At 37.9% G+C, this 22,584-nt stretch overlaps 1 protein-coding gene across 2 annotated transcripts in view; it reads left to right on the forward strand.

Moving 5' to 3' along the window:
- The window catches only part of FRMD3 (FERM domain containing 3), a 309,465-nt gene that overhangs the window by 281,145 nt on the left and 5,736 nt on the right, over window positions 1-22,584 (forward strand). The window lies entirely within an intron of this gene.

A 22,584-nucleotide genomic window follows, 5' to 3' on the forward strand; every position in this document is an offset into this window, starting at 1 on the left:
ATAGAATGTTTTCCTTGACCCTAATACTCCTGATAGCCAGTCTATGCACATTGACGTGTAGAATGGATATAGGATTTTGTTTTTACATAAATGGGATTGTTCTGTATGTATTATTTTACAATTCATTTTTTTCACTTTATCATATGGCTTGAAGGACTTTCCATATCAATACATATTAATCTGTGTCCTTCTAAAAATTGGCTGAATAATATCATGTAGAGATGTCATAATTTATTTAATCACCAAATTACTGTTGGAAAACTGATATTTCCTATTTATTAGCTGTAACAGTGCTGCAATGAATGTGCATATACAAGTATTTCTCTATGACGGATTCTTAAAAGTTGAAGGATATACACATTTTAAATTTTGATGGAAATGGGCAAATAACTTATCCTCTGAAAGACTAACACTCACTAACAAGGTGAGTACGAGAATGGCTGCTTCCTCACATAAGCACTAACCCTGATGTGACCAATTTCTAAGATTGAAAAAAAAAAAAGAGATTTTATTGTTTTAATTTGCCTGTTCCTTTTTACTAGTGAGGGTGAGCATCTTTTCAAAGGATAATTGTCCATGTGCATTTCTCCTGGGAACTAGTTGTTTACTTTGTGAATTTCTGTTTTGGTTTTTCCCTTCCCTTATAGATTGTGGGAATTCTTTTATAATCTGCATATTAATCTTTTGCCTTTTACAAGTATTAACTTCTTTCCTCATAATTTGTTCCTGGCTTTTAACTTATTTTAATGTTAACTTTGTAGCACAGGCACTTTTCATATGCACAGACAGCTTCTGCATGTGCAGACTACTTAATTTTTCTATGTTCTAAGTTTTATTATTTTATGTCAGTTTCCCTCATTCCAAGATTATAAACCTGTTTTCTGTGTTTTCATCCTCATAATTAATGCATTAGCTTGAACTATGTGAAATTGCTGATACTCAACTGCTTTTGACCTACAAAAATGGTGATTTCATGTGGTTTGATCTCATATTTGTTTTTTGGGGGGTTTTTTGTTTTTTTCCATCTTTATTGGAGTATAATTGCTTTACAATGGTGTGTTAGTTTCTGCTTCATAACAAAGTGAATCAGTGATACATATACATATGTTCCCATATGTCTTCCCTCTTGTGTCTCCCTCCCTCCCACCCTCCCTATCCCACCCCTCTAGGTGGTCACAAAGCACCTGATCTCCCTGTGCTATGCGGCTGCTTCCCACTAGCTATCTACGTTTGTTTTTATTTGATCTGTTAACTTCTTTGGAATTTTTATGTGTGTTTGACATGAAGAAGGGATATACTTTTTCCCTCTCCCAGTTGGTTAGTGATTTTTCTCAAAGTTATTTATCATAACCTTTCATTATTTTCAAAGGTATATTTCTGAATTGCATATTTTAGTATTCCTGCTCCATTATTAACTATAGTATAGTTTTGACATCAGACAGGTCAAGTTCCCCCTCATGGATCTTTTTTTATCCAGAGTTTCTTGATTAATCATGTGCACTTTCTCCATTTGTCATTTCTGAAAATGTGTTGAGATTTGTATTGAAATTGCAGTGAATTTTAGTTTAATTAGAGGAGATCTAGAACTTCAAAATAACTGACTTCTATTCAGGAACACTGCTATATTCCTTCATTTTTTTCAGATTTTCTTTTAGGTTATTCAGCTATGTCTTAATGTCATCCTCATGCAAGTTTTGCATATTTCTTATGGATATCCTGGATATTATGTGACTATTCTAATTTGTGCATTTAGCTATTTTGAATGGGATTTTCCATTATCATATTTTTTATGGTCTTTGCTTGTGTGTAGTAAATCATCTGCTTTGAATCTGAACACCTTACTGACTTCTGATTAATTCCCCTAGCTTGTTAGAATCTTTGCTTTTTCTTGTAGATGATACTATCACCTGGAAATAGTGACAGTTTTGTGCCTTCCTTTCCAATATTTACACTTCTTATTTGTTGTCTTTATCATATTGCATTATTGAGGTCCACCAGGATGACGCTGAAGTTCAGTGAGGGTTTTCTGTCATGTTCCTGACTTTGGTGTGATGATTGATTGTGATGACAGAGAGACCCATGAGATGGTGACAGCTGCATCAGTTAGCATGACATTAGCAGCAAGGAACTCTAACAAACACTGGTTTAAATAATAAAGTGATTTATTATCCAAGACAACACCAAGTCCAGAGTCAGGGATGACTCCAGGATTGAGAAACCAGGTTCATTTTCTCTCTCTGCACTGCTCTTCTCAGTTGGCCAGAACTCCCCCTCAGACCATTTGCCGTCAGCATCATAGGATGGCTGCCAGAATTCCTGGTGTCTCTTTCACATACAATGTCAAAAGAAAGTCTGTATCTGTCCAGTATGTTCTTCTTAGAAGCAAGAAACCTTTGTCAGAATTTCCCCCTCTACCTCTCTCCCCCTGGCGACTCTTCCCTTCATTTTTCATTTTCAGGGTTGGCTCACATACCCACTTCCAAACCAGAGACCGCCAAGAGAATGGAATTACCATCTTTGGCTGAGACTAATCATCTGGGAGAGAAATGAATGAGTCAACCATGGAAACTGTAAGATAAGCATCTTCCGAGAGGAAGTGACAGATGAGGTCTTAAAGAATGAGTAGGAGCCATGTGAGTGCAGAAGGACATTCCAGGGAGAGGCAACAGTCTGTGCAAAGGCACAGAGGCATGATACAGCGTAACACATTTGGGCACCTCTAAATAGATAGGAACGGTGGAAATGTGTGGGGTAGAGGTGTGCTTTTTATACTAAGCTGGAGTTTAAATTTTATCCTGAAAGCCATGAAAAACCTTTTAAGAAGAGGATTTGTTACCGACCAGGGTTCATGGCCTTCCCTAGGCAATAGAAATTGACTAGAGGCAAGACAAGAAATTCAGGCAAGGCTTTATTGGGGCCCCTGCTGCAGCAGGTGGGAGTGAGAACAAACAACAGGTTCCCTTGCTTGCTGGCTCCCTGAGGGGGGCAAGCTTGTTCCTTATATGGGGTGAGGGTAGGGGTGTGTCCAGGGGTCGGGCCAGAGGGGTGGCTTAGGTGTTTTGCTCACCCCTCTGGTGGTGTTGTGTGCAGGAGGTATTCTCAGTACCCTGCTTTTGCTCCTGACACCCTGTTTTTGCTCCAGGCTCTTCAAAAGTGGCAGTTGGGTTTTTTGGTCTCTGTATCTTTTGGGTCCAGTAGTTGCCCCAACTGCACATGCACACAGTTATTTTTAGTCCCATACAGTTTCTTTGTATTTTGTTGCTGGAGGAGAGGTGTGTCCAGGTGCAAGCACTGCAGCAAAGGGTCCCAGGTCCCAGCCTGACTCAGATTCATATGACTAATTAGGCATTTTAAAATGATTGTTCTGGCAACAATTCAGAAGGAGCCAGACTGAGGTCAGGGAAACCAGTGAGGAGGCCATTGCTGTCATGCAGTTGAGAAGTGGTAAGCATGGGGGGGATGGAGAGGCAGGGACCGCTTTGAAAGTGAATATGGTGGCAGAGTTTGTAGAAGCTGGTGACAGATATGGGGTGAGCAGTGAGTGAGAAGTCACGGCCAACCCTTAGATTGCTGGTGTGGGTAGAAGGTGATGCCACTTACTATATAGTAACTGGTAGAGGAGGGGAAGTCTGGGGTGAGAGATACAGACTGGATGTAGGATACGAGCCTACATCCAGGTGTGTGGTGAGTCTGCAGCTCATTGGACGGTTTTGGGTTGAGATGGGTCACAGATTCAGTAACATGTGTTTCTCAAACTAAACTAAGTCATGTTCAAACTTCTCTGGTCAAATATATTTGGGAAATATTGAGTTAAATAAAGCAAAACTGGTTTCTTCTCTTTGGGACCTCTCAGACATTTTAATAGGTAAATAATACTGTTACTGAGTGTTTACTGTGAGCCAACCACTTCCCACACGTTAATTCATGACTCCTCTGTGCACAGTATCCCCACGCGGTATGGCCTGAATTTTTCCATTTTATAGATCTCACTGAACAGAGCGATTAAGTAACTTGTCCAAGGTCACATGACAATACAAGGCCAGGATTCAGACACAGAAAGATAATTTAAGAGCTAGTATTCTTTTTAATTTCAGCTTTATTGAGGTATAATGGACAAATAAAATTGAAAGATATTTAAAGTATATATTGTGGCAATTTGATGTACATTGTGAAAAGATTCCCCCTACTTAACTGATTAGCACATTCATTACCTCACATATTTATCAGTTTTTTGTTTTTTTTTTGGTGAGAACATTTAAGTTCTACTCTCTTGCAAATTTCAATTGTATAAAACAGTGTTATCAACTATAATGACCATGTTTTACATTAGAACATCAAACCATATTCATCTTACAACTGAAAGTTTGCACCCTTTCCCTGTTTCTCCCACCCCCTAGCCCATGGCAACCACTTTTCTACTTTCTGTTTCTATGAGTTTGACTTTTCTTTGTTGTTGTGTTTTTTTGTTGTTGTTTATTTTAGATTCCACATATAAGTGATACCGTGGAACATTTGTCTTTCTCTGACTTATTTCACCTACATAATGCCCTCAAGGCCCATCCATGTTGTAACAAATGGCAGGATTTTCTTCTTTCTTATGGTTGAATAATATGCCACTGTGTACATATACCACATCTTCTATCTTCTTTATCCATTCATCCATTGATGGCCATTTAGGTTGCTTCCATATCTTGGCTATTGTGAATAATGCTGCAATGAACATGGGAGTGCAGATATCTCTTCAAGATCCTATTTTCATTTCCTTTGGATATATACTCAGAAGTGGGGATTGTTAGATCAGATGGTAGTTCTATTTTTAATTTTGGGGGGACCCTCCACACTGTTTTCCATAGTGGCTGCACCAACGGTGCACAGGCGTTCCCTTTTCCCTACATCCTCACCAGCACATGTAATCACTTGTCTTTTTGATGATAGCCATGACTTTTTTTGAAGTATAGTTTTTGTACAATATTATATAAGTTAGGGGTATACAGTATAGTAATTCACAATTTTTAAAGGTTATACTCCATTTATAGGTATTATAAAATATATCTGAAGAAAACCATTTTTTGAAAAGATATGTGCACCCCAGTGTTCATTGCAGCACTATTTACAATAGCCAGGACATGGAGGCAACCTAAGTGTCCATTGACAGATGAATGGATAGAGAAGATGTGGTGCACATACACAATGGAACATTACTCAGCCATAAAAAAAATGAAAGAATGACATTTGCAGCAACATGGCTGGACCTAGAGATTATCGTACTAAGTAAAGTAAGTCAGACAGAGAAAGACAAATATCATATGATATCGCTTATATGTGGAATCTAAAAAAATGATACAAATGAACTTATTTACAAAACAGAAATAGACTCAGATATAGAAAACGAATTTATGGTTACCAGAGGGGAAAGGGGGTGATAAATTAGGAGTTTAGAATTAAAATATACACACCATTATATATAAAATAGATAACCAACAAACACCTACTGTATAGTACAGGAAACTATACTCAATATCTTATAATTACCTATAATGGAAGAGAATTTTAAAAAGAATATATATGTGTATATATGTATATATATATATATATATATATAACTGAATCACTTTGCTGTACATCTAAAACTAACATAACATTGTAAATCAACTATATTTCAATAAATTTTTTTTTAAAAGGAAAAATAAAAATCAAATATTGGCTATATTCCTGGTGTTGTACAATATATCCTTGTTGCTTATTTTATACCTAATAGTTTATACCTTTCAATCCCCTACTCCTGTATTTCCCCTTCCTCTTCCCTCCCCCAACTGGTAATCAATAGTTTTTTTCTCTGTGAGTTTGCTTCTTTTTTGTTATATTCGCTAGTTTGTTGTGTTTTTTAGATTCCACATATAAATGATATTATACAGTATTTGTCTTTCTCTGTCTGACTTATTTCACTTAGCATAATGCCCTCCAAGTCCATCCATGTTGCTGCAATGGCAAAATTTCCTTCTTTATGGCTAAGTAGTATTCCACTGTATATATACACAACATCTTCTTTATCCATTCATCTGTTGGTAGACACTTAGGTTGCTTCCGTATCTCGGCAATTGTAAATAATGTTGCTGTGAACATTGGGGTGCATATATCTTTTTGAATTAGTGTTTCTGGTTTTTTTCTGATATATACCCAGGAGTGGAATTGCTGGGTCATGTGGTAGTTCTATTTTTAGTTTTTTGAGGAATCTCCATATCATTTTCCACAGTGATAGCCATAATTTTTGATGAGAGCTTGTACTCTTAACCTTAATAGTAATGTCCAAAAGGTGATAGTGTGCACAGTTTCCCAAACTAATTTCAAGGAACAATGGGCAAGGACACAAGTGACCTGCAGAGCTGTGTTGAGTAATGCTGCAGTAGCATGGCGGAGCCATGCATATGGTTGAGACTCTAAGGGGGAGGGTACAGAGTGACAAGAGCAGAGAGCTGAAGCTACCACAAATAGAGGTGAAAAGACTGTGGAAAAGACAGAGGTAGCTTAGAACCATGAGATGGAAACCAAGAGAGTGTGAAGTCACAGAGGTAGAATGGTCAGTAGGAGGACAGAAGAGAACACACTTTGTCTTTAGCAACATGGTGATCATTGGATATCTTGGTGAGAGCCATTTCAGTGGTCTGGAAGGGGCAGTTGACTTCTGCAATATGAGGACAAGGATTGACTGAATTCTCTTGAATTCTAGATATTGAAATCAAAAAAATGGTAAGACAAAGGTTTCAAAATGTTCAGCTACTCTAGAGGCATGACCAGGAGGTTGGTAGGTGATGACCACAAGGAGAAGTGAGATTGATGTTCATGGCTTAGGAAGAACATTAGGATTTGCTGTGAAGCGTGTGTGTGTGTGTGCGTGTGTGTGTGTGTGTGTCTAAGTTTCCATTCGTCTATACTTTCTGGAGTCACTGGGATGACTCTTATGGGTTTTAAATAGAATGAGCAGGCAGCTTCCCAAGGATATTCAGAGGCATCAGGAACATTTCTAGTGTGAGATATTTTGCAGTGTCCGTGCCTGAAAGTGAAAACCCTCATCTGAAAGAGTACATGTCATCTCAGGATCTTTTCTTTAAACCCATGAGACATGAGCTTCACTTGAAGGATTAGACTTTATCCCCAGCAAAGGGAAGATAAAGGAGTCACACAGGAGTTTAATGGCGTACCATCTTACTACATTTGGAAGTCCGGCTGCTACTTAATGTGGATAGAAAACATTTGGGGCACTGATAGCACATGCATAATACAGTGAACCTGAAAGCTTATTTCTAACTTAAACCATTAATCCCCACAACAGCAAGTGATTTTTTTTTTTTTTTGGCTTCCAGGATACAATCACAGGAGGTATGACATATGAACACGTAATTGGGTGACCATAAAATCTATTAGGCAAACCTTTTGAGAGTGAAAGGGGCACTTTAAAATGCTGCTAGGAAACAGGCATACCGTGGGACTGTACCAGGCAAATGGGGACAAGTGGTCACCTTACATATAATGATACTGTGGTTTCAGCAAATGAAATTGGCCAATAACACAAGACTCTTCCTCTTTAGTTAAGAAGTGAGGGTCTTTCTGGGCCTCTCAGATCCCCTTCTCTTCAGGAAAACATGGTGGTTTGGAACAAGCTTTGGAGTCAGGCAGGCTTGGGTACAAACCCCTGCTCTGTTGTGTCCTGGCGTCCTGACCTTGTACAGGTTACTTAACATCTCTGAGCCTCAGTTTCCTCATCTCCTCTTATGAATATCACATGATCATGTGCTTAAAATATCTATCCCTGTAAAAATTTATTAAAAATTTTAGTGCTCTTGTCTTTTCCCCTCTCCCACAATGTTTCTCAATAGATACAGGAGAAACAGCTCTGCTTCTTATATGCAGGTGATTGGTGCTTTCAGGGAAAGTATATGTATAGTGTCAAGTGGGACTTTTTTTGAGAGGCCTAGACTGGAAGGGATCTGGTCCATTTTTCAGGTAAAAAGCCTAAGACTCAGAAGTCTTCACTTCAGAACTGAAGTGCCATGTCGGAGGACACACAGAGAGTTCTGTGGAACCGAATCTAGGTCCCCAGAATTCCAGGCCACTGTCCTTTCCACTCCATCATATTTCCTAGAAGTGGAGGGATGACCTCTTCCTTCTCTCCCACTCTTCCTTCACTCTTCTTGTCCCTATCCTCAATTCAAGAGTACAGCACACCTCCCAGAGACAGGATGGCTACACCGATCAACATAAGTAGATCAGTCAGAAGTTAGCCCACCTCAGCAAGGACGGTTCTGGTTAATACGCAACAAACATGTGAACTCCATAGAGACCTGACAATTTCGTGTGTTCTTGAGCAGTGGTTGTCAATCCTTCCAGATTCAGTGTGCCCTTCAGATTCAGTAACAAAGATCTTAATGTTCTCTCTACCATCCTGAAATGAAACTCAGAGAAAACACGGTCTACTTACACATAACTTTAAAAGTCAAAATAATGCTCGAAGTGTAATGACAGGAGAACTTAGAAGTAATTCATAATAAAATAGTTAAGTCTTTCCAAAGGTTTTTCTTAAGCTTGATTCACCAGGAGGCAGAATGAAGGCATGGAATGCTGGCTCCTCTGTGAATGTAATGGGGGGACATGGGCACCACTCAACAGATGCAAGAACGTGTGCTACTATATAGGCATCTTGGACACCTTAGCCATTTCAGACAGCAGTGATGTGATTCAAACAGCTCATTTCAAACAGCTCTTGGCAAGATACCTTCAATTTACCCAGTGGTTGTATGCCTGAAAAATTCAAAATATGTTAAAATCATATCTAAATGCTTTAGGTTTAAATGTAAAACACAGGTAGATTCTAGATTCAAATCATTCTAAATAGGTTTCTCACCAACATGGATAATATTTAATAGGACATCTAAAAGTTATGTGGGATGCAAAATAATTATTTTGTGGGACCATCCTATGCATTTTTTGATGTCTGGCATCCTTGACGCCCTCCCACTAAATGATGCTGACCCTGCCAATCATTGTGACCACCAAAAAAGCCTCTACAATTTTCTAAAATACCCTCCTGCCTGCCAGTTGGTGGTACCGCTTTCTTTGTGTCCCTGCTCTGCAGGTTTAGGGGGCATTCCATAGTTGGGTACCAGCACAGAGTGACTTGGGGTGCCACAGAGGGAACCTGAATGGTGGTGACCAGTGATGCCATTTGCCAAAGCCTGGAATGAGCAGTGCACAACCTGCTTGACTGTACACAGCAGGCACACAGGCTGTCCATCATCAGTGGCCAGTCTTTTCCTTCAGCATCTTTTGATTCTCGCTGTTTCACTTCATGAAGTATTTCTTCAACTTGACTAATGATAATAATGGTATAAAAATAGTTATATTTACTAAAATATAAGTTAACATTATTTCCTATGTGTCAGAAACTTTCAGCTATTACATAATTTTTTCTTTTCCTTTAATCTTTTTATTTATTTATTTATTTTTACATCTTTATTGGAGTATAATTGCTTTACAATGGTGTGTTAGTTTCTGCTTTATAACAAAGTGAATCAGTTATACATATACATATGTCCCCATATCTCTTCCCTCTTGCGTCTCCCTCCTTCCCACCCTCCCTTATCCCACCCCTCCAGGCGGTCACAAAGCACCGAGCTGATCTCCCTGTGCTATGCGGCTGCTTCCCACTAGCTATCTATTTTACTTTCGGTAGTGTATATATGTCCATGCCACTCTCTCACTTTGTCACAGCTTACCCTTACCCTTCCCCATATCCTCAAGTCCATTCTCTAGTAAGTCTGTGTCTTTATTCCTGTCTTACCCCTAGGTTCTTCGTGACCAGTTTTTTTTCTTAGATTCCATATATATGTGTTAGCATACGGTATTTGTTTTTCTCTTTTGACTTACTTCACTTTGTATGACAGACTCTAGGTCTATCCACCTCATTACAAATAGCTCAATTTCGTTTCTTTTTATGGCTGAGTAATATTCCATTGTATATATGTACCACATCTTCTTTATCCATTCATCCGATGATGGACACTTAGGTTGTTTCCATCTCTGGGCTATTGTAAATAGAGCTGCAGTGAACATTTTGGTACATGACTCTTTTTGAATTATGGTTTTCTCAGGGTATATGCCCAGTAGTGGGATTGCTGGGTCATACGGTAGTTCTATTTGTAGTTTTTTAAGGAACCTCCATACTGTTCTCCATAGTGGCTGTACCAATTCACATTCCCACCCAGCTATTATATAATTTTAATTGGGCTGCATAATTATAGAAATTTGAAAGCTATTTCCTTTTCCTTAAGCATTGTCATATCACTTCTAAAAAACGTTTTTAGCCATTGAGCTTTGTGAATACATTTAGGAGGCTTCTCATGTACTGATGAAGTAAAATAAATTTAATGAAACAGTGTAGATTGTCTCACTAATTTAACATTTCTGGTCTCTTTGGACATTCTTGTCCAGTTCATCAGAAAAGGCATGTAGGAAACTTTAAGCATCTATCACATAAAGAAAATTAAGAAAATATGGATAACCAACTATAATATAATTTCCCTTGTACTCTGTAATAGTGGACTTGTTAGAAAACTAATCTGTGTTGATAAAACGATATTGCTTGTCAATAGATTGTATGTACATATTGCTTAGAAATAGGCCAATGTAGCCTAATTTTCTTTGGTAAGATAGTAACATATAATTCCTATAGCTTTTTTTTGATACAGACAGCACTTATGCATCCATAATTTTGTTTAACCCTCACCCCAGCCTTATGAGGTAGGTGTTACTTCTGTGTTGTTGTTAAGCAAGCTGAGCTCCAAGAATTTTTTAATTTTTATTTTATATCAGGGTATAGTTGATTTACAATGTTGTGTTAGTTTCAGGTGTACAGCAAAGTGATTCGGTTATACATATATCTATTCTTTTTCAGATTCTTTTCCCTTATATGTTATTATAGAATATTAAGCAGAGTTTCCTATGCTGTACAGTAGGTCCTTGTTGTTTATCTATTTTATATATAGTAGTTTGTATCTGCTAATCCCAAACTCCTAATTTATCCCTCCCCCACTCCTTCCCCCTCTGGTAACCATAAGTTTATTTTTGAAGTCTGTGAGTCTGTTTCTGTTTTGTAAATATGTTCATTTGTATCTTTTTTTTTAGATTCCATATATAAGCCATATCATATGATATTTGTCTTTCTCTGTCTGCCTTACCTCACTTAGTAAGATAATCTCTAGGTCCATCCATGTTGCTACAAATGGCGTTATGGCTGAGTAATATTCTTTTATATGGCTGAGTAATAGTCCATCGTATATACGTACCACATCTTCTTTATTCATAAATTGGTCGATGGAAGTTACTTAAGAACTGAAGTCTCATAAGTAAGTGGCAGAACTGGGTTGTCCAACCTTTGTCTGGTCTAGTTTCCACTCTATCCCACTAAAAATTTGAGCCTAGAGATGAGGGGAAAAGTATTATGAAACCCCAGCACATCTAATGCTAGTGGTTAGAAAAACTATGACAGGGAAGAAAGCATTTATTTCCCCGCCTAACTCCTCCTTTCCAGAAACATAAGAGAATACTTCTGTTGTTAAGATCAAAGTACTGGAATACTTGGGCGACTTTGAAACATCAGTAAATCTAGCTGATTTTATCACAGCATTTATCTAGTAGCATTTGTAGACTAGCAGCCTATAGGCCTAAAAATACCCACAGGCTCTTTCTGTATGGACTGCACAGATTTTTTTTTTAATTTGAATTTTAAAGCTTTCAGATGGAGCTCAATATGGTCAATTTTCCCTGGTCACCACCACTCCCTACTGTCCCATACCTGGCCTGCACTCATTCACACCAGGCACCTGCCTGGCCTGTAGAGGCACTCCCTTTTGTGACCCTGAATTAATGACCATGATTATGTCTCTCCCAGAAGCCACAATTTCACCTTGCTAGTGCTCTATTTTTCCTTCTTAGAGCCTGGATTCCTCAGAAGAAAAATAAATTTGGGAAGGGGGATAGGGAGTGCTGGGGAGATGGGCTGAAATTTTACATACTGTCACTGAGAAGGTGACACTTGTTTAACAACCTGCAAAGAGGGACAGAGTGTGAACCTGTCTGAAGGCAGAGTGCTCCAAGCAGAGAGAAGAGCAAGAGAGAGCTTAACTGGCATGTTTGAGGGACAGCCAGGCTTCTGTGGATGGAGTGGCATGAACAAGGGGGAGGGTCCTAGCAGAACAAGGTCAGAAAGGTTAGGAGAGGAGGGGAGGGCTCACTGAGTAGAGCCCTAGACATCCCTGCAAGGACTTGGTTTATATTCTGAGGAAGATGAAAAACCGCTAGAGGACATTGAGCAGATGAGTGGCGTGATCCATGTTATGTTTTCAGAGGATGACTCCAGCTGCCGTGTTGACAATGACCCTTACATAGGCAAGGGCTAAAGCAGGGGGACCAGATGAGATGCTGCTGCAGTAATGTAAGTGAGAAAGATGGAGGCTTAGACCAGGCTGGTAGCGGTGGACATAGTAGGAAGTGATCCGATTCTGGGTGTGCTTTGAAGGTAGAGACATAGAAGTTGCTGATGGGTCCATTGTGAGAGTGAACAGAGGAAAGTCAAGGTTTTTGGTCTGAGCAGCTGGAAGAATGGAGTTGCCGTCAACAAAATACTGCAGTCTGGAAACTTGAGGTTTCCCTTTACCTCTTATTCTAGGAGAAGGATATGGAAAACAGAAGGCAGAGGGAGAATAGGTTGTGTATTAGGAAAAGGAGACTTAAGGAGAAAAGGCCATTTACGTGAGAAAATGCTGTTAGGTAAGAACAAAGAGCATGGAAGATCTTTGTGACCACAGAATGGTGAAAATAGCCAAAGGGGCTGGGAGTGGTCTTTCTAGAGCAGTTATGCCACTCATATACAATATGTTGCTTTCACTGCTTTCCCAAAGAGGAGAGTAAAATGACCTTTCTTCTGGGGATATGGAATACCAGATATGTAAAGATGTAGTATTCCAGAAAGTCATAACTCTTGTCATCTTTCCTTACACTGCGAACATTTTCTCCCTTCAGGTTTCATGGAGTAATATGGTGGTAGAAAAATTACAGCTTGCATTTATTTTTTTTTAATTTTTATTGAAGTGAAGTTCATAACATAAAATCAGCCATTTTAACATGAAAAATATAGTACCATTTAGTACATTCACAGCTTTGCAACTAACACCTCTCTCTAGTTCCAAAACATTTTCATCACCCTAAAAGGAAACCTGGTACCCGTTAAGCAGACACTCCCCATTCATTTCCTCCCTCAGCCCCTGGCAACAACCAGTATGCTTCCTGTCTCTATGAATTTACCTGTTCTGGATATTTCATATGGAGATAAATAGAATCATATGTTATGTAAGCTTCTGTGTCTGTCTACTTTCACTCAGCATGTTTTTGACATTCATCCATGTTGTATCATGTCTATAATGATTGAATAATATTATTATATGGATAAACCACATTTTATCTATTCATCCGTTTATGGACGTTTGGGTTGTTTCCAACTTTTTACTATTGGATTACTGCTGCTTTGAACATTTTTGTACAAGTATTTGTTTGAGTACTTGTTTTTAATTCTTTGGAGTATATACCTTGGAGTAGAAGTGCTGGATCATATGGTAATTCTGTTTGACTTGAGGAACTGCCAAACTGTTTTCTGTAGCAGCTGAACCATTTTAAAATCCCATCAGCCATGTTCAAGGGTTCCAATTTCTCCTCACCCTTAACCAACACTTGTTATTTTCAGGTTTTAAAAAATTATAGCTGTGGTTTTTGTCAAAAAGTGTTTTCCTCTAAGAGTTTTATAGTGTCTGGCCTTACATTTAGGTCTTTAATACATTTGGAGTTTATTTTTGTGTATGGTGTTAGGGAGTGTTCTAATTTCATTCTTTTACATGTACCTGTCCAGTTTTCCTAGCACCACTTATTGAAGAGGCTGTCTTTTCTCCACTGTACGTTCTTGCCTCCTTATGGAATCTAAAAAACAAAAACAAAAACAGAAAACCATGGTACTGATGAACCTAGTTGCAGGGCAGGAATAAAGAGGTAGACATAGAGAATGGACTTGAGGACGGGGTGGGAGGGTGAAGCTGGGGCAAAGTGAGAGTGGCATGGACATATATACACTACCAAATGTGAAATAGTTGGCTGGTGGGAAGCAGCAGCATAGCACAGGGAGATCAGCTCAGTGCTTTGCGATGACCTAGAGGGGTGGGCTAGGGAGGATGGGAGAGAGGCTTGAGGGAGGGGACACGGGGACATGTGTATGCATATGGCTGATTCGCTTTGTTGTGCAACAGAAACTAACACAGTATTGTGAAGCAATTATACTCCAATAAAGATCCATTAAAAAAAATTATAGCCATTCTAGTGGGTGTGAAGTGCTATCTTATTGTGGTAACAACTAATGATGTGGAGCTTCTTTTCATGTGCTTGTTGGCCCTTTGTATTTTGTGTGCATGTTTTATGGTATCTTTCATTTAGGCTGCTCAGGACTGTCATACCAGAGCTATTAGGAAATATCTGTTGATATTTAAATGATGAAACCAGTAATTCAGTCCTGCACATCATTTTCCCCCAGTTTTATTGATACAATAGACATACATCACTGTATAAGTTTAAGGTATACAGCATAATGGCTTGACTTACAAATATTGTGAAATGATTACTGCACTACCTTTAGTTAGCATCCATTATCTCATATAAATGTAACAAAAAGAAAAAAATTTTTCCTTGTGATATGGACTCTTGGGATCTACTCTCTTAACTTTCATATATATCATATAGCAGTATTAACTATAGTTATCATGTTGTACATTATATTCCTTATACCTATTTATAACTGGAAGTTTGTACCTTTTAACTACCTTTCTCTAATTCTCCCTCTCGCCACTCCCTGTCTCTGGTAACCACAAATCTGATTCCTTTTTCTATGAGTTTTAAAAAAGAATTAGATTCCACATATAAGTGAGATCATACAGTGTTCGTCTTTCTCCACCTGACTTATATCATTTAGCATAATGCCTTCCACGTCCATCCATGTTGTCACAAATGGCGGGATTTTCTCATTTTTTGGTGGCTGAATAATATTCTGGTGTGTGTGTGTGTGTGTATCACAAGTTCTTTGTATATATATATATATATATATATATTCACAGATGAATGGACACTGAGGCCGTTTCCATGTCTTGACTATTGTAAATAATGCTGCTATGAACATGGGGGTGCAGATATCTTTTCATGTTAGTGTTTTTGTTTCCTTTCAATATATTCTCAGAAGTGGAACTTCTGGTTCATATGGTAGTGCAAAATTTTAACTTTTGCACTTGTAACTTTTTGAGGAATCTCCATACTGTTTTCTATAGTGCCTGTACCAGTTTATAATCCTTCCAACAGTGCACCAGGGTTCCCTTTTCTCCACATCCTTACCAGCATTTGTTATCTTTTTTTTTAACATCTTTATTGGAGTATAATTGCTTTACAATGGTATGTTAGTTTCTGCTGTATAACAAAGTGAATCAGTTATACATATACCCCCATATCTCTTCCCTCTTGTGTCTCCCTCCCTCCCTATCCCACCCCTCTAGGTGGTCACAAAGCACCGATCTGACCTCCCTGTGCTATGCGGCTGCTTCCCACTAGCTATCTATTTTACGTTTGGTAGTGTATATATGACCATGCCACTCTCTCACTTTGTCTCAGCTTACCCTTCTCCCTCCCCATATCCTCAAATCCATTCTCTAGTAGGTCTGTGTCTTTATTCCCGTCTTGCCCCTAGGTTCTTCATGACCATTTTTTTTCTTTTTTAGATTCCATATATATGTGTTAGCATACGGTATTTGTTTTTCTCTTTCTGACTTACTTCACTCTGTATGAGAGACTCTAGGTCCATCCACCTCACTACAAATAACTCAATTTCGTTTCTTTTTATGGCTGAGTAATATTCCATTGTATATATGTGCCACATCTTCTTTATCCATTCATCTGTTGATGGACACTTAGGTTGCTTCCATGTCCTGGCTATTGTAAATAAAGCTACAATGAACATTTTGGTACATGACTCTTTTTGAATTATGGTTTTCTCAGGGTATATGCCCAGTAGTGGGATTGCTGGGTCGTATGGTAGTTCTATTTTTAGTTTTTTAAGGAACCTCCCTACTGTTCTCCATAGTTGCTGTATCAATTACATTCCCACCAACAGTGCAAGAGGGCTCCCTTTTCTCCACACCTTCTCCAGCATTTATTGTTTGTAGATTTTTTGATGATGGCCATTCTGACTGGTGTGAGGTGATATCTCATTGTAGTTTTGATTTATATTTCGCTAATGATTAATGATGTTGAACATTCTTTCATGCGTTTGTTGGCAATCTGTATATCTTCTTTGGAGAAATGTGTATTTAGGTCCTCTGCCCATTTTTGGATTGGGTTGGTTTTTTGATATTGAGCTGTATGAGCTGCTTGTAAATTTTGGAGATTAATCTTTTGTCAGTTGCTTCATTTGCAAATATTTTCTCCCATTCTGAGGGTTGTCTTTTCGTCTTGTTTATGGTTTCCTTTGCTGTGCAAAAGCTTTGAAGTTTCATTAGGTCCCATTTGTTTATTTTTGTTTCTATTTCCATATCTCTAGGAGGTGGGTCAAATAGGATCTTGCTGTGATTTATGTCATAGAGTGTTCTGCCTATGTTTTCCTTTAACAGTTTGATAGTGTCTGGGCTTACATTTAGGTCTTTAATCCATTTTGAGTTTATTTTTGTATATGGTGTTAGGGAGTGTTCTAATTTCATTCTCTTACATGTAGCTGTCTCATTTTATTTATTTGTCTTTTTGATGATGATCATTCTAAAAGGCATGAAATGTCATTGTGGTTTTGATTTGCATTTCTCTAATGACTAGTGATATTGAGCCTAGTTTTGTGTACCTGTTGGCCTTTCATTTATTCTGTTTAGAAAAAATGCCTATTCAGGCCTTTTTCCCATTTTAAAATTGAATTATTTGGAGGTTTGTTTTTTTTTTTTTTTGCTATTGAGTTGTATGAGTTCTTTACATATTTTGGATATTAACCCCTACTCAGATATGGCTTGGAAATTTTTTTCCCATTCCATAGGTTTTCACTTTGTTGTTTGCTTCTTTTGCTTGCAGGAGCTTTTTAGTTTAATGTAGTCCACTTGTTTTTGATTTGGTTGCTTGTGCTTTAGGGATCATATCCAGAAAATCATTGCCAAGACCTATGTCAAGGAGCTTTTTTTCCTATGTTTTCTTCTAGGAGTTTCATGGTTTCAGGTTTTACATTTAAGTCTTTAATCCACTGCAAGTTAACTTTTGTGAGTAGTGGAAGTTTGGGGTCTAGTTTCATTCTTTCACATGTGAATATCCTCCTGCTTTGTTCTTCTTTCTCAGAATTGCTTTGGCTATTTAGGGTCTTTTGTGGTTCCATATAAATTTCAGGATTTTTTTTCTACTTCTGTAAAAAATTTCATTGGAATCTTGATAGGGATTGTATTGAATCTATAAATGGCTTTTGGTAGTATTGACATTTTAACAATATTAATTCTTCTAATCATGAACATGGGATACCTTTCCATTCATTTGTATCTTCTTTGGTTTCTTTCACCAGTGTCTATATTATAATTTTCAGAGTAGAGATCTTTCACCTGCTTGGCTAAGTTTATCCCTAAATATTTTATTGTTTTTGATGCTGTTGTAAAAGAGATTTTTTTTCCAGATAATTTATTGTTACTGTATAGAAACACTACTGATTTTTCTATGTTAAATTTGTATCCTGCAACTTCAATGAATTTGGGTATTAGCTCCAATAGTCTTTTGGTGGAGTCTTTAGGATTTTTCATGTATAAAAATGTCACATGCAAATAGAGATAATTTTACTTCTTCCTTTCCAATTTGGATGCCTTTTATTTATCTTTCTTGCCTGATTGCTCTGGCCAGGACTTTCAGTACTATGTTGAATAGGAGTGGTGAGAGTGAGCACCCTTGTCTTGTTCCTAATCTTAGAGGAAAAGCTTTCAATCTTTCACCATTGAGTATGATGTGAGACATGGGCTTATCATATATGGCCTTTATTATGTTGAGGTACATTCCTTCTATAGCTAATTTGTTGAGTTTTTATCAAATGGATGTTGAATTTTGTCAAAAGCTTTTTCTGCATCTATTAAGATGATCATATGATTTTTTTTCTTTCATTCTGTTAATTTGATATATCACATTAATTTGTGTATGTTAAACCATCCTTGCATGCCAGCTCTAAATCCCACTTGATCACAGTAAATGATTCTTTTAATGTGCTGCTGGATTCAGTTTTCTGGTATTAATAATTTCTGCATCTATATTCATCAGGCATGTTGGTCAGTAGTTTTCTAATAGTGTCCTTTCTGGCTTTGGTATTGGTAATGCTGGCCTCACAAAATAAGACTGGGAGTGTTCCCTCCACTTTGATATTTTTGGAAGAGTTGAGAAGGATTGGTGTTAATTCTTTAAAATTCACCAGTGAAGCCATCTGGTCCTTGGCTTTTCTTCACTGGGAAATTTTTGATTACCAATTCAATCTCCTTACTAGTAATTAGTTGATTCAGACTTTCTATTTCTTCTTGTTTCAGTCTTGGTAGTTTGTATGTTTCTGAGAATTTTTCCATGTTCTCTAGGTTGTCCAGTTTGTTGGTGTATATTTGTTCATAGTAGCCTTTTATGATCCTTTGTATTTCTGTGGTATCAGTTGTAATGTTTCCTTTTTCATTTATAATTTTGTTAATTTGGGTCCTCTCTTTTTTTCCTTGGTTAGTCTAGCTAAAAGTTTGTCAATTCTGTTTATCTTTTCAAAGAACCAACTCTTAGTTTGGTTAATCTTTCCTATTTTCCTGTTCTCTATTTTATTTCTGCTCTAATCTTTAGTTTTTCCTTTCTTCTGCTAACTTTGGGCTCAGTTTGACCACCATTTTCTAGTTCCTTAAGGCATAGAGTTAGGGGTTTTTTATCTTTCTTGCTTCTTAATATAGGCATTTATTGCTATGAAGTTCCCTCTTAGAACTGCTTTTGCTGCATCCCGTAAGTTTTGGTATGTTGTAGCTCCATTTTTGTTTCTCAAGATACTTTATTTCCTTGTTAATTTCTTCTTTAATCCATTGGTTGTTCAGGAGATTGTTTAATTTCCATTATTCATGAACTTTCCAGGTTTTCTCTTATTGATTTCTAGTTTCACACCATTGTGGTCAGAGAAGGTACTCAGTATGATTTCAATCTTCTTAAATTTGCTAAGATTTATTTTATGGCCTAACATATGGCCTCTCCTAGAAAATGTTCCATGTGCACTTGAGAAGAATGTGTATTTTGCTGTTGTCAGATAGAATGTTCTCTATATGTCTGTTAGGTCCATTTGGTCTATAGTGTTGCTCAAATCTGCTGTTTCCTTATTGATTCTCGGTCTGGATGATCTGTTCATTGTTGTGAGTGGAATATTAAAGTCCCCACTGTTATTGTATTGCTGTTTATGTCTCCTTTTAGCTGTGTTAGATTTTGATTTATGTATTTGGGTGCACCAATGTTGGGCACATAAATATTTACAATTGTTATATCTTTTTGATGTATTGACTCCTTTATCATTACCTTCTTTGTATATTTTTACCATTTTTAGTTTACAGTCTTTTTTTAACATCTTTAGTGGAGTATAATTGCTTTACAATGGTGTGTTGTTATCTGCTTTATAAAAAAGTGAATCAGTTATACATATACATATGTCCCCATATCTCTTCCCTCTTGCATCTCCCTCCCTCCTACCCTCCCTATCCCACCCCTCCAGGCTGTCAGAAAGCACTGAGCTGATCTCCCTGTGCTATGTGGCTGCTTCCCACTAGCTATCTGTTTTACGTTTGGTAGTGTATATATGTCCATGCCACTCTCTCACTTTGTCCCAGCTTACCCTTCTCCCTCCCCGTATCCTCAAGTCCATTCTCTATTTTGTCTGATGTAAGTATTGCTACCTCTGCTTTTTTTTTTTTTTTTTGCCATTTGCTTGAAATATAGTTTTCCATCCCTTCACTCTCAGTCTATGTGTGTCTTTATGTCTAAAGTGAGTTTCTTGTAGGCAGCATATCATAGGATATTGTTTTTTAATTTATTCAGCCATTCTATGTCTTTTGATTGGAGAATGTAATCCATTTATGTTTAATTATTGATTTTTAAAAAAGGGTTTACAATTGCCATTTTGTTACTTACTGTCTGGCTGTTTTGTAGATCCATTGTTCCTTGTTTCTTACAGTGCTATCTGTTTCTCATTTTGATGTTTTGTGGTATCAGTATGCTTTGACTTCTTTATCATGTTCCTTTTGTAATTACTACAGGTTTTTCCCTTGTGGTTACCGTGAAGCTTACATAAAAATATCTTAAAATTGTAACACTCCAGTTTAAGCTAATAACAACTTAACTTCAATACAATCCCTGAGCTTTACACTTTTACTTCTCCTCCCCCTCACATTTTAGGTTATTGGTATTACAATTTGCTTTTGTTATTGTATAACTAATAACAGATTATTGTAGGTATGGTTATTTTTACATTTGTTTTTTAACTTGTAAACTAGATTTGTAAGTGAGTTGTGCACCAGCACTACCATACAGAATCTAACTTTGACTATATTACCAATGAGTTTTACACTGCCTTCTTACATTTTATGATGTTAATTAGTGTCCTTTCTACTTAACAGACTCCCTTTAGCATTTCTTGTAAGGTAGGTCTAATGGTGATGAATTCCTTCAGTTTTTGTTTGGGAAAGTCTTTATCCCTCCATTTCTGAAGGATAGCTTCGCCAGGTATAGTATTCTTGGTTGAAAGTTTCTTTCCTTCAATATTTTGAATATGTCATGCCATTAGCTTCTGGCCTGAAAAGATTCTGTTGCGAAATCTGCCAGTAGTCTTATGGGGGCGCCCTTACATTAACTTATCTCTTCTCTCATGCTGGTTTTAAAATTCTTTTGTCTGACTCTTGACAATTTATATTTATGTCTCAGTAAAGCCCCTTTTGAGTTCAACCTATTTGGGATCCTTTGGGCCTCTTGATGTCTATTTCTCTTCCCAGGTTTGGGAAGTTTCCAGCCATTACTGTCTTTAATATATTTTCTGTCCTTTTTCTATTCTGTTTTTGGAATTCCTTTAATACGAATATTGTTTCTTTTCATTGTGTCCCGTTAAGTCCTATGGGCTGGGGTTGGCTTCACGTTTTTTCATTCTTTTTTTTTTTTTTTGCTTCTCTGACTAGATAATTTCAAATATCCTATCTTCCAGGTCACGGATTCTTTTCTTTCTTCTGCCTGGTTGAGTCTTCTTTTGAAGATCTCTATTGATTTCTTCATTTCAGTTATTATATTTTTCAGCTCTAGGATTTCTGTTTGGTTTTTAAAAATGGTTTCTATTTCTTTGTTGAGCTTCTCATTTTGCTCATTCGTTGCTTTCCTAATTTTTTTAGTTGTCATGTGTTCTTGTAGTTCACTAAACTTCTTTAAGAGGATTATTCTGAATTCTTTGACAGTTCATAGATCTCCATTTCTTCAGGGTTATTAGTGCTTTTTTAGTTTCCTTTAGTGTTGTCATATTTACCTGATTTTTCATGGTCCTTGATTCCTTACACTGGTATTTGTGCATTTGAGTAAGTGGTCTCCTCTTCCAGACTTTGCAGATTTGCTTTGGATTCATCAGCCAGCTCAGTTTGGGTTTCCGGTGTCTGCTGTTAGCATCCTTGGGCAGGTGAGACCTGCTATTAGAGTCTATTTTGGGGCAAGGCAACTGTTTAAGCTCTGAGATTGTGGATGGGGGTGTGTGCCACTGGCTGAGAACAGCTGGATAGGACTGAGGGCTTCATTCCATGCCCAACTGAGGCTATAGTATAGGCTCTTTTGTCTGGATTTTCTGGTCAGGCTTACTAGATGGTTGGGGCTAGGAACTACACGCAGCAGTAAATGGGGCTATGAATTAACTTCCCTACCCTGGTAGGGCATCAGGATGGGACCCAGGGCCTGCATGGCTCATTGTTTGGGGACCCAAGTCAGGCAAGAGTGTTTACTGGATATCCTGGTCAGGTGAGACTACCAGTTTTGCTCTGCAGACAGGGGAAGCCATGGGCTATACTTTTGGTTCAAATGCCACTGTTAAGCAGGGCTGTTGGATGGGCTACACAGCTTTCTGTATGCTCTGCTAAGGTTCCCTGGTCAGGTAAGCTGAAGGCTGTATTCAGCAATGAGTCGGGCTATGACTTAGTTTCCCTACGTAAGCTAATTTAGGCACAGTGGGAGAAGCAGCTCCTAGGCCACTCTGTTTGTGGTCTTCAATCAATCTGATCCAGGCCCCAAGTTCCATGGCCAAACTGGACCACTTGCTTTGCTCTAAAAGCTATCAGTTCTGCCTGCCCACCTCTCAGCTCCAGTGTGGCTGGATAATGCAGCTTCCAGGTGTTCTTACCAGCCCTTCCTGTCAGATGGAGCTATGACTCAGCCCTCCTGCCTGGGTAGGACTGGGAGAGCCCACTTCAGGTAACTCCCAAA

Source organism: Mesoplodon mirus (assembly GCF_964341445.2).
Source record: "Mesoplodon mirus genome assembly, chromosome: 1".
In the NCBI taxonomy this organism is placed as follows: domain Eukaryota; kingdom Metazoa; phylum Chordata; class Mammalia; order Artiodactyla; family Ziphiidae; genus Mesoplodon; species Mesoplodon mirus.